Here is an 18260-nt window from a genome sequence, read left to right as displayed (position 1 = left end):
CTGGGCACAATTTGCCGTATCCCGCATGGAAAGCGCTAAACAGACTAAGAACTGACGTTTCACGTTGTGCTAGTAACCTGAAGAAATGGGGATACCAGGAGGACGATACCTGCGACTAGGGCGCGGTTCAGAATAGTCACCATCTACTATGATGCACAGAGATGAGAGAGACCTGCACAGAAGAAGACCTGTTTTTAGCGAAGGACAGGGCCATCTATGTGGCAAACAATTGGAAACACAAAATTTAAAGCTGTTGGTGTTCCGGACATGGAAAGTAAGTGAGTAAGTACACTGTTTAGCTATGGAGACCTGGGAAAAGAAGTGAGAGAGCAAGTATAAAAAGCAAATAGACTGGCAGGATGCCTTAATAATACTATATGGCGAAACAGACACAATAACATTGAGCTGAAATTAAAAATTTATAATGCCAGTGTAAGACCAATAATAACATATGCCTCAGAAACAACACCCGACACAGCCCCAACGCAAAGGCTACTAGAAAGGGCAGAGATAAGAGTACTGAGAAGAACTGCAGGCAATACGCTGAGAGATCGAAAGAGAAATGAATGCATTAGAAGAAATTGTAACGTACAGTGTATAAATGAATGGACACAAAATAAAAAAAAAGAATTTAATAACCACATAAGCAGAATAGAGGAGACCCGTGTCTGTCTCTAACATCGCTAAATGCTTTATTCATATCTTCTTTTGTAAAAAATTGTCGATTTGTTTTGAGTATATATACTCTGTCCATTTTTATAAGCTTAAACTCCCACAAAAATCATAAAATATCAGAATAAAGGGTCGTGGTTAAGTTGACGAATTCGTTACCTTACCTACTTTGTTTTTCGCCAACTTACCCTCCTTCAAATGAAAACGTTGGTAATAATAAAACTGAATAAACTGTTTTGTTAATGCGTTTCCCAAATCAGAGTTTAAACATGTATAAACTGCTTGTAACAGTAGATAGAATGATAACTCTCACCTAGTCGCCAGTAGTGTTTTTTTACGTTTACTAAAATCATAACACAGAACACGAGTTACACTCTTTGCTGTTTGTAGCAAAACCACAGTATATTCTTAAAAAGAATTCGTTTTAAGCAATATACTGTGGCCAAACTGATAATCTACGTCCGACAGAAAACCAATTAGGTGTGGAGTATGTGCCAAAACAGATGTTTTGACACGTTCAACATCGCTTAAAGAGTTGCCACTGCTTTATTTTAGCCTATTTGTTATCTTATCTACTTCGTCAACTTACTCCCCTTACACCTACATTTTATTTTATTTATTATTCAACTCATTTTGTTTTTTGATTATTCATTTTACAGCATTTTTTTGTTTTTATTTATATCGATCGCAAAAATTTTTTGCTATTTTTACTTACTATACAATTAGTTTTATCTTATATATAAAAAATATATAATATATATTATATTTTTAGATTATCTTTTTATAACTCTATCTTCCTATAGCTAAACATTTTTTTAATATTTCTATTTTAAATTTTTACAAAAATATCTGGATGTCCAATGTCAGTTTATATGCATAATATTTTGTTTTCTTCAAAATGTAAGGGGATAAAAATAGTCTAGAAACAGGCCAATTAGCTTTACAAATTGTATTTTTCCAGGCGGGCGTCTCTCCCTCGTCAAAAGCCCCAAAAAGGGTTGCTGAACTTCCATCTCTGCAATATAGGGCAATTGATGTCAAGACCGGTGCCGGAGTCGGTCCCAACCGAAGACCCCAGAGACCAACCACCACGCAATATCAACCAGAAACAATTCCCAGACGAAACAACAAGAAATCAAGTGGCAATTTACACACTTCGCTTGATACTACTCATCAGATTTATCGATCAGTAAGTTTAGTTCTTAAAGATAAGAAAATTCTAACTTTATAGTAAGAACGTGACTTTTTTAAAGTTGACAAGAACATAATTTGATCTTAATATGTATAAAACTTGGAAAATATACACTAAAAAAGTTCCAAAATATGCATACAGATATCCACTAAACCATAATATGCACTTATACCGGGTGGGCCACTGAAAATAGTCCACCCTAATATTTGGCAATATTGACTCATGGCATGGCATTTTTACGATACAAACATCTGTCATCTAACAACAGCCTTTTTAGTTCCACAACTATGTACTTTTAATGTTTCAATAATTAAAAAAAAATTAAAACAATTTTTCCCAGTTTTTAAGTACTTATGTGTATTGTTTAGGTAGCGTTTAACAGTGGTGTTCATTCAATAGATATTTTTGACTCATCATCATCATCATCATCAATCAGCCCTGAGTTGTCCATTGTTGAACATAGGCCTCCTCTAGACTTTTCCATTTGCTTCTCTTCTGCGCCTCTGCTATCCAATTGGTCACGATTCTTTTGAGGTCGTCGGTCCATCGCGTTGAGGGTCTTCCTCGACTTCGCTTGTCAGCCCGTGGTCTCCACTCAAGCAATTTTGTTGTCCAACTGTCGTCATTCATTCTTGCAACATGTCCTGCCCATCTCCATTTTTGCCTTGTAATATGTTCGATAATGTCTTTCACTTCGGTTCGTCTACGAACTTCCTCGTTTCTTATTCTTAAGCTTATTCCAAGCATTGATCTCTCCATCTTTCGTTGTGTCCTTCTCAATTTTTCGGCTGATGTTTTTGTGAGAGTTAAGGTTTCTGCTCCGTATGTGAGGACTGGTAGAACGCACTGGTTAAAAGCTTTTCTTTTTAAATTGATCGGTATATTTGTTTTAAATACGTCTCTCATTTTTCCGAATGCAGCCCAACCCAGACTTATTCTTCTGAGTAGCTCGCATGTTTGGTTATCTCGCGTTAACCTTATTTCGTGACCCAAATACACATATTTTTCCACAAGTTCTATGGACAACTTTTCGATTTCTATTAGCTCATTGGGGACGAGATTGGTCATCATCTTTGTTTTTCCATAGTTTATTTTTAAACCGAATTAAAAAAAATTTGACTACAAAAGTTAAAAGTCAAAAAAATAGAAAGTGATTTTACAACGATTGTAGGAGTCTCTCCTTCTTCTATAGATATTACCCTGTTTATTTTTCAGTGTGCCTACAGTAAGTTGTCGTTCCATCGTTTTCGTGGTCTTCCTACTGATCGTCTTCCCATTGGGTAACCGTCTGTCACCGTCTTTACTACTCGATTTTTTGTAATTTTGCTTATATGATCATTTCATTCCACTCCTTTCTTCTCCACATCTTCGTTTTGTATCTGTACTTCTAGCTCTGTTCCATAGTCTTACCACGAATGCTGCTTTTAGCATTCTTTTTATTCTGTCTGTGTCATGTCGTATGTCTGTTGCGTATGTCATTATTGATCCATCGATTGTTTTGTAAAACCTGCCCTTTATTACTTTTCCAATATATTTATTTCTCCTTATTATTTTATTCAGGCATCCTGGGGCTCTATTTGCTCTATTCACTCGATCTTCCACTTCTGTTTCGTGCTTTTCGTAGCTAGATGCTTAAATCCTTAAACTCCATTAGTTGTTCTATTATCTGTCCTTCCACTTTCAATTTACATCTTAACATTCACATCTTATCAATTCAATTTACATCAATCTCTTATTTGTGAATAGAATGAGTTCCTACGGTAACTATAACTTATTAATATGCGTTAAGTTTTAACACTTTCCCTGCCAGGTGTATCTCTATCGATACACCGGGTGTGATCAACTCAGGTCCGGTATATCTTTAGCTATACACTGACAACAGCATTGTTATTTGGGTGGTCTGTCGCTATAGAGAGCAACATGCCATTAGTTTTATATTGGGATTTTATAGGTTTGGTTTGTACAAATTCATCGGTATACACAGTTTTGGCCTGAGTCTAACGTGAAAAATATATGAGTAGTTGAAATGTGGCATGTTGAAAATGGGTTAAAAAACGAAGAATAAATATGTTGGTTAAAATCTTTTTGTTATAAAACGTCTTATAAAAGGATTTTACAAGAAAAAAAAATAAACATCAAGTAAATATCAAACGCAATTCATTTTTCTTGATACAAAACTAATATTGAAAAAAATTAACGTCTCAACTCTAACGATATTTTTGTGATAAATAAAATAACTCAAACAATGATTTGAAACACGATTAATGTTTGGCATTAAAACAATCCCGGCAGAAGTGGAAATTTCCTTCACAAGTGTCACAAATAGTAATAACTTGCGATGCCATTGTTTTCTTTCCATCTATGATTTTGCCTTTCTTCCCATACATTTCATAGCATTTTACACACCTGGCCCTCTTTTTTTCTGCGTGGGTAACTAAGTGGTGGGTTTATTACCAGTAGTATTTTTGTTACCTTCCAACAATGAAAGAATTACTTTTTGTCGAAATTGCGTAATGTTCAAATCTCTGCCATCGACATTATTTTTTGTATACAAAAAATATGCATTCACAAGAGAAGTACCCCACAAAATCTCAAGAATGAGTTTTCTATACCACTTGTTACAGCGTCTTAGAGCTGTATTATAGGACGCTAGTTGGTCGCTTACATCAACACGAGCCTTTCCTTTGTCATAATCTACAATGCATTTAGGTTTTACTTTTTCTGTTTGACGTACGTCTCGAACGTCTCTTTGGTCCCGCCATTTTATAATTGTCACCCCTTCCGGTGACTCTTTCGCTATTATTTCACCTTTGCGTAGTTTGGCATCTTGAATTGCTTTCGGAATATATTTGCTAAAGTAAGTAATACTAAAGTAATTTATAAGCTAAAGGCACACTAGTTTAAAAATTATCCACATACAATGTTCTTCCCTCATTGAGAAGATCCTCAAGAACGACATTGTATGAAGCTAACCTCGTCCAATCAGTCGTTTGATCTTTTCCCACGTAAATGTTGGCGTTCCAAGTGTAGCCATTTTCAGTGCATAATTTGTACAATTTTATTCCATAAAGGTGTCTTTTCGACGGAATATATTGACGGAAGCTTAGTCGTCCTCTAAAGGGTATCATCGTCTCATCTATGTATATGGCTTCACCTGGCATGTAAGCATTTTTGAAATTTTTTATAAACTCATTCAAAATGTCATTTATTTTGTGCGTACGATCTCCTGGTGTTGATTCGTCGTTATTAGCGAAATGCCAAAATCTCAGTAAAATCTGAAAAAGATTGCGTGGCATAGTGTTTTTTGGTAATGGAAATGAAAACAATGAATTTTGAGACCAATAATCGGGAAGTTCGGGGACTTTCACCACGCCCATTCATCCAAGCAAACCCACAAACTGTTTCATTTCGTTTGCATCAGTTGGCGTCCAGTCATTCATACGTGAAGAACTTGGGACATCATTTGCACGTTCAAGATACTGTGTGGCAAACAAGTTAGTTTGATTTAAAATGATATTTATTATTTCATGGTTAAAAAATAACGAAATATAATCGATTGGTTCAGCTAATGCCAATATTCCTGAGATTGTTGGATCCATACCAGATTGAGTACTGAAAGTGAAGTGCTGCTGTTTTCCGGCCGGGTCACTCCAAATAATATCTTCAAAACTATCTAGTGCCGTTGCAGTTTCAGCTGATATAGGGGATACGTTTTGGGGGGATTAAGATATTCCTTGAGTTGATGGTCTGTTTGGTAAAGTTCCAGATGTTCCTGGCTTTGGGGAATTATTTGGAGGGCTTGAAGAAACTTCTGGAGCAGTAAGGTTATGTCCTGGCGTCGAATTTTCACTATCATTGTCGCTGGTATCCGTTGCCGATGTATTATAATCAGGGTCATCCTTTGAATCCAAAGACTCTTCGTCACTCGTGCTCACTGTCTCCCAATATCGTTCCAATTCTTCTTGTGTGAGATATTTTCTAGCCATTGTCTTTACAGTCACTCACAGTTAACACTATTACTAAGTAATAAAGTCCACTTTAATTGTGTATTAGTCCTTTTCCACTTTGTGTCACAAAACGTCTATCTGAAACAAAAAATGTATACATTATTTCGGTGTATCACTAGGGATACACCCGGCCTGTGGTAAAAAAAAAATTCGGACAGACCGCGTGTATCGTTAAAGATACACTCCTGAAATTGCTGAAAAAAAACCCAATGTCGTATTGAAAAATGCATACAGTTAAATTCTAGCTGTGTCTCATGCCGAAAATTAAGAAATAACACCATGGCCTGGGTGGAAAAACTGCTTCAACCTGCTCGGCAGTCAAAGTGTTAAATTAGATGTACACACTATAAATGGCAATACTGCGAGCTGTCGACTTTCCACGAACCTCTGTTGCCTCGTCGCAAATAATTTGTTATTTTACAGTGGTTGTTTAAAGCAATACCCGCGTAGATTTTTAATTTATTTTTGTAAACTCTGTTTACACATGTCTGTTGTTTATACGCCCTCACAATTTAAGGTTTAAATAATAAAATGGTTTTATGGTGGTAATTCTGGACAACAGTGTGTAGATTTATTTTCTGTGTTCTTTGAGGGGAGACCAATTCCTTGCGTACAGTCAGTTCATAATAATGTTAAAAAAAATCGGTTGCCTGTAAAGTCGGTTTTACGGGCGAAGATTTTACGTGACAACGTCTTTTTCTCGGTAGAATATTTATTGATATGAATATTATTAAATTGCAGAATAGGAACAAGGAATTGAATGAAAATAAGAATTGCACAAATTTTAACTATAGAAATATATTTTGTTTACTAAAACATTGTACATGTAAACTTAAACTTAACTAATTTACGGTTAGGTTAGAGGTTATAATTTGTTATTTTAAATGTTTGACTAGCAATACGCGCTGTTTCTTCTCAATCGACTGAATTACGATTGATTGCAGAGTGATTTAAACTAATAATTTACTTAACACTATCAACATTTGTCAATAGTATGACATAACCTATAAACTCAGTTTCTCAACTTTTGTGTCAATCTAACAATTAATCAATCAATCATAGTTTACGATAATGAAATATTAGTGTACAATTATTTACCTTTATTGTTGTAGTTGTTGTAAATGACGAATCTAAGCACTCCACATTTTCACTACAGACACAGCTGACGATACTTTAACCACACGTGTGAACTTGTATTATGACGCTTTCTCGGTTTTCCAACGCCAAGAACGCTCGAGAAAGACAGAGACACAAGCACGCACCGATTCAACGCGCCTAATTCTCTAGTGCTGCGCGCGCAGCGGACCGATCATGTTTGAGTGGGAGAGAGACGCAAGGCATTCGCCGGTCCGGCGGGCCTCTCTCTCGTTCGGTGACTCATCGTAACAGACGTGAGCGGGCGTTACACTTTTTCATGAGTGACTCCGAGCCACAACCTAATTTAAGACGTTGTCACGTCAAAAATTGGAGAGTTGGTATTGCCTCAAAAATTGCAGAAAATGTCACGCTCAAGAAGTGTCACCAGAAAAATTTGAGAAAAGAGAATACCGAGATACACAAATTTGTGCAACAATCGAGGTAGATTCAACACGTTTAAGTAGAAGCGTTGCTAATGAGTTAGATGTTAAGATATTACTGTAATGAAAGTGTAGAAAAATCACGGTTACAAGAATTTTAAATATTCGAAAACGCAGCAGTTTTATCCAGACGACTGCTTTCGAAGAATAGAGCTTTGTAAAACTCTAATAACGAAGGCTAATGATGAATCCAATTTTATTAAAAACATTTTATTTACTGATGAATCTTGTGTTTCGTTAGTAGGGAGACACAATTATTCCATTTTAGACTGCCAGACTGGCATTTTAGGAGACCACATAATAGGTCCATTTTTTATTGAGGGCAACTTGAATAGTAGAGTATACCTAGATTTGTTATAGAATCATGTTTTTCCCGCTATTCTCAATATTCCTTATTTATATATACTTAAACAATACTTTCCCGAATAGAGTTATCAATGGAACAGGCGATATTAAGTGGCCTGCGCAATCTCCAGATCTTACACCCATGGACTTTTTGGGGACATTTAAAAATCATCAGCTACGATCATCCTAAGGCTAGAGCCCAAAATTTGAATGAATTAGGAAACCGAATAAGAGAAGTCTCCTATTCTATTACAGCATATAATTCTTACATTTGTCCGCAGACGTTTTTATGGCAGATTGGGATACTGTTCAGTCGTAGACGGTCAAATATTTGAATCATTAATGTAGGGCATAAAGAATTATTTTTAATTTTATTAGGAATTATTTTTATTTTCAATAAGAGAATATCTTTTTAAAGAAATGCGCTTTTATTTTTAATTCAACCTTAAGAAATTGTTCATATTATTAAAAACCGATACAAATTCACCGTCTTATAATGGTCAGTGTATTTTTATCGAGTTTATGTTTTATAAGAAATGAACCGGGTATACGTAAGCAAAACAAAAATCGACAGATGGAGTTGCATATTTCTTGCGTTGTTATGTGTTACTAAATGGTTTTCTCATTTTCTGTCTAGGTGTCGGAGGGAATCGAAGTCTAGAATTACAATTTAGATTTGATATTTGCAATATCAAATCTAAAACTTAACGTACTGTATCTAAGTTATATAAAAGAATTTAAACATTCTTTGAAAAGTTTAAGTGTCCAGGATATTACCACACCCTGCTAAACTGACATAACTAATAAATTTCTGTAATGGGATTAAGAGAAAACTATGTAAATATTATGAATCTATATCGCGGTAGGTATCTTCAGTAGTCTGTTGTCCTCTACATTTGTGTTTGTGCTCTTCCTTTGTTTTGTTTTTAATAAAGAAAATATGTAATACTATTCGTAAAATGAACGTAAGCCATAATCAAAAAAGAAATCTACCTTTGGAAATACTTCCGCTTGTGATAGCAACAACATAGAAAACGGAGGGTATTTCCATACGGCGGCTAATTCCGTACAAGTGAGTTTTAAAGAAATAAAACGACACAAAGCTACTTGTCCTTGTTATACGCGTAGGGTTTGATGAGTTAGATGTCACCATCGTGTATATAACATTTTTCCCTTGAGAAATCCAATTATAAGTAGTTTATTGTGAATATATCTGTAGTTTTTATTGTTCAAATACAACACAACATTGTTTATTTAATGAAATTGAGTATTTGTAAGTTTACCATCTGTTTTCACATGATTTTATTTCGACGTGACGGACAGTATGTCGGCTAAGTCTGTACGCATGTACGGTGTTGGCCGCATCCAAGTTTTTGGTTCACTTATAATGTCAAAATTGGTTCTAAAATTTCTAAAATTTTCTAAAATTTCTAAAAAAGTTTTGTTTCTTGATACATGAAAATTTTATTTACAGTTAGAGTCTAAAACAAGTGTTCTTGGTTGTTCAGATAAATGAAACGTGCCATAAGGACCGTTTGAGGATAAGCAAAGTTAAGACCGACAGCTGCTTTGTATGGTGTTACTGTTATAACTTTGTCTAATTACACAAAAAGGGCAGCCATGATCTATAATTTCACATGGGGAGAAAGAATGTTTTCTTAAATGAACAGGAGACAAAAATTAGAGATCAACTATTGCTTCTGGCAGGACTGTTTTAAGGATTGACGGCACAATTATTAAAGGGCACTATTGTATTTGCATATGCCGAGTCTAGTAATATTACAAATACTTTCAAAAAAGTTAGAAAGGAAGCTGGTAAAGACTGTTTTATGGGTTTTAAAAAAGAAAAGTGTCAAGCGCCTGGAACCTGCCAGTGTTAATCGAATTATTTAATGCCAGTTTAAAAAGGTTCTTTCTTAATCTTTCATCGAATATTTAATGTGGACGACAGAGGCATCAGTGCAGTTCACAAATCTGGCAAAATACTGGCTCCTAAGGCATTAAACAAGTAGGAGCTGCCACCAGTTATGACGGTGGTAAAAACATAACTGTCTGTTGCTGTATCAGTGTAACAGGACAATATGTTTCGCTATTAATTATATAAATATCCACTTTTGAGAATGCATTCATTGTAAGAGCTAAGTGAACTAAACGGTTCTATTTATAAATGTACCGAACTGTAAATCTGGGCGGTTGATTGAGGAATTGTTTAACATATAGATACTCCATTTTAAAGATCATAGAAAACGATCAATAAAAGAGTCAGTCTTATTGATCTTAGACAATCAAGGCCTTCATATTTCTTTAAGAATCTACGATTTTTGTAGCAAAAATAGCATCATCATGGTTGAAAAATCACCCCATACATCTCACAGGACCTTTTCACTGAGTGGAACGGTATACAGTCCTATAATAAAGGCTACTTCTCTCCACGTCCCAACTCTACAACTCAACTCTCAATTCTATTCTCAATTCATTGTTTACTGTTTTTATATTCCTCCTTGCATGACGACTTGATCTAACAATATTGTGTATATGCCACTATGGTGTAAAATGATGTGTTTGCTAAAGCTCTATTTTTACTAAACTTGACCCAGTTAGGGCGTCCCCAATTCTTGATTAAAAATAATTGCAATTACACAATTAGGAATGTAAAAATATGACTAACATTATTTAAGAATTTTAATGAATTACATGAACTTTCATAGTTATGAAAGACTAACACCTCTGCAATTGATTTCACTGTTTATTCAAGCATATTTTAATGTTGCTAATATAGAAAAATCAGTTAGTGGATTTCCAGTAGCTGGAATTTGGTCTTTGAATCCAAATGTTTTCAGCCAATTGACACAAAAAGGAGATGAAAACCCTATTGAGAGGATTTCTGCTGAACAAGCTGTTGAAAATATATGGATGGAGCCTAAAAATTTAGGAACACCCAGTTTATTAGATATTTCTATAAATTTTAATTTACATGATTTATTGAGTCTTTGGTACCTACAAATACAGGAACAACTGAATCTGTTGACGATACACATCCATCAACATCATGAATCAAGAGTTCACTATTTCCTGAAAACCCAGGAGTAGAAAAAAGTAAAAAAAATAAGCTGCCAAAAAGTTTTCTATTTTCACCTGTGTAACCAGGTCTTCTGGCCAAGTCCTCTTCAGTCTTCATTCCTCCATTGGTGACCCAAATTGGGTTTTTATTGTCTGATCTTAACCTAAAATAAAAAACACTTAAGTTTTACAACGTTCACATTTGTCGATTTTGTTTTATCGAATTTTTTGTATTTCATGATGTTTCATAGTTTTCTAGTTCCATACGTAAAGTTACAGCATCTTTAAAAGTATGTGCAAACCATTTTGATTCATAAATATAAGAAAAGCATGTATTTAGGTGTATAAAAGTGAGATGTTTCCCTTTGCTGGACCATTTTTAGGTTAGAAAACGTGGTTTATTTACAGAAAGTGCAAGTTTCCCATATGGTACCATGCCGAGTTGGCTGTATTGTACTGGTAAAATTTTAGATACTATTGGGTATTTAAGACCTACTTATTTTCAAAAATAAATAAATAAATGAATAAAACAAACATCGTTCTTGTGTATTTTAGATGCCCAAGAGAAAATATGGGAAGGAAAAAATGAGACCGGCTCTTTAGACATTTCGTAATGGAGACATGGGATTAAATGAATGCTACAGGCAGTATGGAGTCCCTAAGCCTACCTTGCTTCGTCACCTTAAGGGGACCAATGCCAAGGCAAATAAAGAAACGAAGGCTTTTGGTCGAGGTAATGTGTTACCAACAGCAGTGGAGAAGAAGCTAGTTGATCACGTTTTAAAACCGGAGACGTTGATGTTTGGCCTCACGATGAATGATGTTCGACGGCTTGCATTTCAAATCGTCACAAATACCACATAATTTTAGAAAAAATCCCAAATGACAGCAAAGAAGTGGTTTTAGGCTTTCAAAGCTCGTTATAAGAACATAATCTCACTGAAAGAACCTCAAGCAACGTCCATGATGAGTGCAAAAGGATTCAATAAAAGGAATGTCTACGTCTTTCTCGACCTTCTGAAAAAAAAAATGTTAATGAGAATGATATTGATGCCACTCGCATATTTAACGTTGACAAAACGGGTGTCAATACTGTGCAGAACAAATGCTAAAAGGTTATCGCACAAAAAGGTAAAAGACAAGTTGGGTCAGTGTCCAGTGGAGAACGTGGAGTCAACATGACATTGTTTGCTGTGCGAGTGCTCAGGAATTTACTTCCACCTATGCCTATTTTTAAGCTTATGCGAATGAACAATGATTTGAGGGTTGGTGCTTCATCAGGGAGTATGGTTGAGATATCAGAATCAGGCTACATGACTAGTGGTCTTTTTGTAAAATGGCTCCAGCATTTTATTGATTCTGTAAACTCAGTAGTAGAAAAAAGGTTCTTTTGATACTGGATGGGAATACAACGAACTCCAAGAATCTTGAAACAAGTTTACGTGCTAAAGAGTACGGTGTAATAATGCTACAATTGCCTGGGCATACAATCCATCGCATGCAGCCTAATATAGATAATTTTTAAGGCCTTTTAAAGGCTACTACACTCAATCAGTTGATAAGTGGCTTCGTCCTTATCCCAGATTATGTGTTACATAACTTCACGTAGCTGACATTGCATGGTTTTCAAACTAGTGGAATATGGCCTGTTGATTGCATGGTCTTCAAAGATCGCGACTTTTGTGCGGCTGAAAATTTAAATGACCATAAAGGCAGTGAAATTTGGGGAGATGGTGAAAATTAAGAGTCTAATGAGACAAACAAGGAACCACTTAGGTCTACAACAGGAGCTAATGCAGAGTACGAAATAATCTGGCCTAAACTACCTAGTCCAAAAAAGAGTTAAGTTACGACTACTACACCCACCATGCCTCTTAAAAAAAGACTTGAAGCAAGTCCAAAACTTAACATTTCAATTGATTTAATTTCCCCGATTCCTAAGCCTCATCCAAAATCCAAGAAGAAAACAGCACAAAAGGCAATGGTTTTGACGGGAATTCCCTATAAAAATGAATTAGAATTAGCTAAACAGCTACAGTTAGCGCAGGAACAGTTAAAACAAATAAAAATTAAATTGGGGAAGGTTAAACCGAAATCGTCCAAGAAACTCGTATGTGCTTCAAAAATAAAACTAGAAGATAAAACCAGTCTTAAAAGGAACAAAGAAGCTATCAAGAAAAACTTAGCAAAAAAGAAGTTTGAAAAGCCTAAAGAATCTGTTCTTCTAAATGCTGCGTCAAGCATAGAGATGTGTGTTAAAGAGTGGTTCTGTTCAATTTGCTAGAAAAAAAGAATTGAAGACATGATCCAATGCACCAAATGCCGTTCATGGAGCCACGAACTTTGTGCAGGACTTTGTGTCCAACCTGGAACCCAAACTTTTTCTTGCTTTGAATGCATGTAAAAATAATATGTACGTTCAAACTGAATAATTTCTGATATTGGAAAATAAATTGAATTAAACAAAACATGATTAATGGTATTCACAATAAAAATTATTTTACTATACACTGATCCCTCTATATGGGTTACTATGGGTAATAAAGAAAACGAGTTTTCTAAATTGTACCAATTTCAACCTATTAGGACAACATGTGTGTGTAAATGTGTGTGTAAATGTTTATTATTTACCCTAATATGATATACAGGGTGTTTCAAAAAAAGGTAACCCCGTCTCTAGGGTAGGTAAAAAACTGAAAAATAATTGGGATTTGCTTAGTAAAAAATTTTTGTAACGCCATCCGTTTTCAAGATACAGGGCGTTGAAGAAAAAAAAAATTTACGCATTTTTTACGATTTTGCCGAAACTACTGGCAACATTGTAATGAAATTTTATACGAATATGTTTTGGAAGCTGATACATCCCATGAATTTGTTTTTATATCTGATTCTCATAGAGGGCGCTAGTTACACGGATCGTACTAAGTATTAGTCAATATAACTTTTTTAAGAGTATAATTATTAATCAAAATTTCAAGTAAACTTAAACATCATTCAATTTTACACGAAAAAGGTAATCTTGGTAAAACTCGATACTGTGTACCGTTTTCGGAATATTTTGATTTGAAAATTATGAAGTAGAATAATTAGAGTTTTGAAACCTTGTTATTTGTAAAATCAAATCAAAATGTACTCAAATGTTGAATACACTGACATGTTATTAACCTTAGGCGGATGTTTAGGATGTTCTAGTGCAGCTGTGACACGTTATGCAGAAAAGTTTTCTAGAAGAAACTTACCAAGTAAAAAAACAGTTAGAGCTGTTGAACGACGTTGTCGAGAAACTGGGAATGTGAGACCAAATAAAATAAATTCTGGTAGACCAAGAACAACAAGAACAATTAATAAAGAAAATAATATTTTAAATTTACTTGATCAAGATCCAACAGTTAGCGTAAGGAATATAGCAAGACAAACAAATACTTCTTCTTCAAGTACTTGGCGGATACTTAAAAAACAGCAATTACATCCTTATCATTACAGACAAGTCCAAGAGCTCTTGCCAGATGATTTACCGGTTAGAGTGGATTTTTGTGAAACATTGCAACAAAGGACAGCCCACAATCCAAATTTTTTAAAATGCATTCTTTTTACGGACGAGGCCACCTTTACGCGACAAGGTATGTTTAACTCCCATAATGCACACTACTGGTGTGATGAGAATCCACGAGTCAAAAGGGTATCACATTACCAACACTCATTTAAAGTTAATGTTTGGGCAGCAACTTTAGGTAACAAATTAATAGGTTATCATATTCTACCTGGAAATTTAAATGGTGATATGTATCTTGATTTTTTAAACAATTCCTTATTCGAGATATTAGAAGATTTAACTCTAAACGAGCGAAGATCTTTATTTTTTATGCACGATGGATCTCCACCACACTTTGATAGAAGGTGTCGCAATTGGTTGAGTAATCATTTTCCGAATCGATGGATTGGTAGAGGTGGAGCAGCTCCGATTCATTGGCCTCCTCGGTCATGCGATTTTAACCCTTTGGACTACGCAGTTTGGTCGTATATTAAGGAAAAAGTCTATGCTACAGAGGTAACTTCACGCCAAGAATTGGAAGAAAGAATTCAACGTCAATTTAATGACATCATAGCTGATCCCCTACCGTTTAGAAGGTTAATGGAATCTTTAGAAAAAAGAATAGACTTGTGTATTCGCGAAAACGGAGGGCATTTTGAACACTTACTGTAATTGAATTTTATTTTATGTTCTTAGTCATTAATTTAATTTTCTTCTTGTGAGTTTTGTTTAATTACTAACTATTTTATACCAGCATCAATTATTACTTCATAATTTTCAAATCAAAATATTCCGAAAACAGTACACAGTATCGAGTTTTACCAGGAGTACCTTTTTCGTGTAAAATTGAATGATGTTTAAGTTTACTTGAAATTTTGATTAATAATTATACTCTTAAAAAAGTTATATTGACTAATACTTAGTACGATCACACCAGGAATCACAGAGGATTATCGAGCCAAAGATAATGATGATCAAGACTTACTTATAGAATTATGTTATCTAAAGTTTCTGTTACGTTGTCTCTGTGGGCTTTTAATAATATTGACGACCAGTTTCTTTTTAATATCTTTTATTAAAGACCAACTAAACTTAATACATGATTATATCTAACGAGCCATTTCGCTTCCTGTCCGCTGTCCATCTCCTTCACCTGTCACTCATGTTAAGGTAGGTTTACAAATATTAAGGTAGGTTCACATAACATAACATGCCCCTTTTTTTTACAAAAAAAACTAAACTATCCTAACAACCTAAATCTACCCGCAACACTACACTGCCGCATTACTCTTCTGAAAATGAAAACCTTTTTGGTCTATTTACAATTCGACCACTCCTGGTACAAAATTGATTACTTACATTTGGTCTATGTGACCTATTTAAGCTAACATTTAAATTGTCATAACTTTGATTTGAAATTGATGTATCGTTGTTCATATTTGGAGCCTCATACAAATTGGAACTAGCTGCTGTACTATTTTCATGCTTAACTATCACCTCACTATTTTGTCTACTAATTGTACTGGCAGGCTTTAATATGTGTTGTCTGTTCCTACGATAATGTACACCTTCAGGTGTTCTGACGACATATGATCTTGGAAAAGGACCTATTTCTATCACAGTAGCTGGTAACCACGGTGATGATGGAACCTTTTTATAAAATACATTTTCTCCAACAAACAGATTTGGTAAGTTTCTAGCTGACTTATCATGATATTCTTTTACTTTCCTTTCTTTTTCCTTAATAAATTTGTTATATTCGTCCCTATCAATTGTTTTTGGTATGAGTATTTTTTCACTAACAGGTAATTTCATTCTTAAATTACGTGACATTAATAATTGTGCTGGAGAATAACCACATTCTAACGTTGTATTTCTGTATTGCAACATTCCCTGATATGGATCAGAGCCTGACTCTATACACTTATTAAAAATATTCTTTACAGTTTGAACTGTCCTCTCTACCAAACCATTACTTTTTGGATAATAAGGACTAGAACTTTGATAAGTAATGTCCCAATCTACTAAAAAAGACTGAAACTCTTTTGATGAGAATGGGGGACCATTATCAGACATTAAGATCAATGGTATTCCATGTCTCGCAAATATAGACTTCATTGTACTAATGACCTCTTTTGCTGAAGTATTATTTAAAGGCGCTATTTCAAAGTATTTAGAATAATAATCTACTAATAATATATATGTGACTTTACTATAATAAAAAAAATCAACACCAATTTTCTGCCAAGGCAAAGTTGGTATTTCATGTGGTAATAGTTGTTCTGGACTATTTGATCTATGATATTTAATACATACTGGACACTGTTCAACTTTATTCTTTATATCTACTGTCATGCCTGGCCAAAAAACTACTGTACGTGCTTGTCGAATACATTTTTCATATCCTAAATGTCCTTCATGAATTATTTCTAATATAACTTGACGCAATGATTCAGGAATTATTATTTGATTTCCTCTAAAGACTAATCCATCCACAACATGTATTTCATGATTGAAATTGTAATACGGTTTAACCTCCGTTTCCAATTTATTTTTTGAACTTGGCCAACCTTCATTATAATATCTTATTATTGACTGTAAAACTCTATCAGTTTTGGTTGCTGCCTGTATTTCCATTAATTTCTAAACACACAGCTAAATTGTTAACTAATAAACTTCCATGTATACGTAACTCTTCATCTCCACTATCAGTATTATCTGGACCTTCTACTGGTGCCCTACTTAATGTATCTGCGATGAAAAGAAATTTTCCTGGAGTATAGCTAACTTCTAAATCATAAAGCTGTAAGTTTAGCATCATCCTTTGCAAACGTGCTGGAACCTCAGATAATGGTTTTTTAAAAAGACTGACTAATGGTTTATGATCTGTTTCAACTTGAACTTTTCTACCATAAATGTATTGTTTAAATCTAGTACATCCGAACTAGATTGCATATAACTCTTTCTCTATTTGTGCATAATTTGACTGAGCCTGTGACAAAGATTTAGATGCATATGCTATAGGTTTTTTGTTTTGTAAAATCACTGCACCAACTGCAAATTGTGAACTATCAATCGATAATGTTAAAGGTAAATTGTTATCAAAATATGCTAGTACTGGCGTTTGACTAATCATTTCTTTAAGCGACTCAAATTCTCTTCCATGCTCTTCTGTCCAATGAAAACTAATTTTTTTTTTCAATAACAACCTTAAATTTTTTGTACGCTCTGCTAAATTATCTATGTACTCACCTAAATAATTAATCATTCCCAAAAATCTTCTAATATTAGCTACACTGTTAGGAATAGACATTTGACAAATTGCACTTATTTTACTAGAATCTGGACATATGCCTTCTGCACTAAAAATATGACCCAAATATTTTATATCTGATAATAGAAATTTGCATTTGTCCATATTGAATTTTAAATTGAATTGTTTTGCCCTTTCTAGTACTAGTTCTAGTATTTTATTGTGACCTTCCAAAGTTTCACTATAAATTAAAATATCATCTATATATAAACAAACTCCTTCTATGTCTCCAACTATTTCATTCATTACTTTATGAAAAATTTCAGGAGCGCAGCTTATACCGTAAGGTAATCTTGTAAATCTAAACCTTCCAAAGGGTGTATTAAATGTGCATAGCTTAGAACTCTCTAAATCTAATGGTATCATCCAAAACCCTGACTGTGCATCTAGTGTTGAAAAATATTTTGCTTTTGCTAATTTTGACCTAATCTCATTAGTATAGGATAATGACATCTTTTTATAGCTTTGTTTAAATTACGGGGATCCAGACAAACTCTCAAACTTTTATTACTTTTTTCGACTAAGACTATTGAATTTACCCATTCACTTGCTTCATTGACTT

Source organism: Diabrotica undecimpunctata, chromosome 7, assembly GCF_040954645.1.
Source record: "Diabrotica undecimpunctata isolate CICGRU chromosome 7, icDiaUnde3, whole genome shotgun sequence".
Lineage (NCBI taxonomy): Eukaryota > Metazoa > Arthropoda > Insecta > Coleoptera > Chrysomelidae > Diabrotica > Diabrotica undecimpunctata.
The sequence above is the reverse complement of the archived record's forward strand: the minus strand, read 5'-3'. Positions refer to the sequence as shown.